General features: G+C 46.9%; 1 protein-coding gene across 1 annotated transcript in view; it reads left to right on the top strand.

Moving 5' to 3' along the window:
• The window catches only part of MROH8 (maestro heat like repeat family member 8), a 73,439-nt gene that overhangs the window by 70,774 nt on the left and 955 nt on the right, over positions 1 to 1,710 (top strand). The window lies entirely within an intron of this gene.

The following is a 1,710-nucleotide window of genomic DNA, read 5'->3' as shown; positions in this document are numbered from 1 at the left end:
GCCCGCCACAATGCCCAGCTATTTTTTAGTTGCAGCCGTCATTGTTGTTTTGGCAGGCCCAGGCTGGATTCGAACCTGCCAACTTAGGTGTATGTGGCTGGCGCCTTAGCCACTTGAGCCACAGGTGCTGAGCCAGGTAATTATTTTCTAATCTAAAATACTGGGAAACCAACCAACCTTTGAATGATTAACAAGCTGGTGCCTTAACCACTTACCTACATGTGCCAAGCCTATTTATTAATTGTTGAGACTAAGTCTTACTCTGTTGCCCAGGCTAGAGTGCCATGGCGTTAGCCTAACTCACAGCAACCTCAGATTCCTGGGTTTAAGTGATCTTCCTGCCTCAGTCTCCCAAATAGCTGAGACTGACTATAGGCAGCACAACGCCCACCTAATTTTTCTCCATTTAGTAAAGACAAATTCTCACTCTTGCTCAGGCTGGTCTCAAACTCCTGAGCTTAAGCGATTCTCCCACCTCTGCCTTCTAGAGTGCTGGTATTACAGGGGTGAGCCATAGTGCCTGGCCTACAGGAATTTTTAAATTGTCTCACACTTATAATCCTAGCACTCTGGGAGGCTGACGCCAGCAGATTACTTAAGCTCATGAGTTCAAAACCAGCCAGAGTAAGAGTGAGACCCTGTCTGTACTAAAAATGAAAAAATGAGGCAGAGGATCTCTTGAGGCCAAGAGTTCAAGGTTGCTGTGACCTATGATACCATGGCACTCTACCCAGACTAACAAAGTGAGGCTCTATATCGAAAAAAAAAAAGAATTTTTAAATGACTCAGATAAATGATGATATGGTATCATTAAATAAAAGCAGCAACAGGGCTGGGCAAGTAGATTGCCTGTAATCCCAACACTTTGGAAGGCCAAAGAGGGTGGATTGCTGAGCTTACAGTTTCGAGACCAGCCTGAGCCAGAGCAAGACCCTGTCTCTAAAAAATAGCCAGGCATTGTGGTAGGTGCCTGTAGTCTCAGCTACTTAAGAGGCTGTGGCAAGAGAATCGCTTGAGCCCAAGAGTTTTGTTTCGTTTTGTTTTTTTTCAGAGACAGAGTCTCACTTTATCACCCTTGGTAGAGTGTCGTGGCATCACAGCTCACAGCAATCTCCAACTCCTGGGCTTAGGCAATTCTCTTGCCTCACCCTCCCGAGTAGCTGGCACCACAGGCGTCCGCCACAACACCCAGCTATTTTTTTGTTGTGGTTTGGCTGGGGCCGGGTTTGAGCCCGCCACCCTCAGTATATAGGGCTGGTGCCCTACACACTGAGCCACAGGCGCTGCCCAATTATTCTTCTAACTGAAAGTTTTTTGAACCCAAGAGTTTGAGATTGCTGTGACTTGTGATGGCACTCTACTGAGGGTGAAAAAGTGAGACTCTGTCTCAATAAATAAATAAATTAAGCAATTATTATGTCATATAGTTTCATTTGGATTTTAAAAAAGCATACATATGTAAGTAAATTCATTAAAAAAGAGACTAGAGCCTCGGCGCCTGAGGCTCAAGCGGCTAAGGCGCCAGCCACATATACCTAAGGTGGCAGGTTCGAATCCCCAGCCCGGGCCCGCCAAACAACAATAATGGCTGCAACCAAAAAATGGCCAGGCGTTGTCGTGGGCGCCTGTAGTCCCAGCTGCTTGGGAGGCTGAGGCAGGAGACTCACTTGAGCCCAGGAGTTGGAGGTTGCTGTGAGCGTGATGCCATGG

Source organism: Otolemur garnettii, unplaced genomic scaffold (assembly GCF_000181295.1).
Source record: "Otolemur garnettii isolate 467f Iridium unplaced genomic scaffold, OtoGar3 scaffold00023, whole genome shotgun sequence".
NCBI classification, from domain to species: Eukaryota; Metazoa; Chordata; class Mammalia; order Primates; family Galagidae; genus Otolemur; species Otolemur garnettii.
The sequence above is the reverse complement of the archived record's forward strand: the minus strand, read 5'-3'. Positions and strand labels throughout refer to the sequence as shown.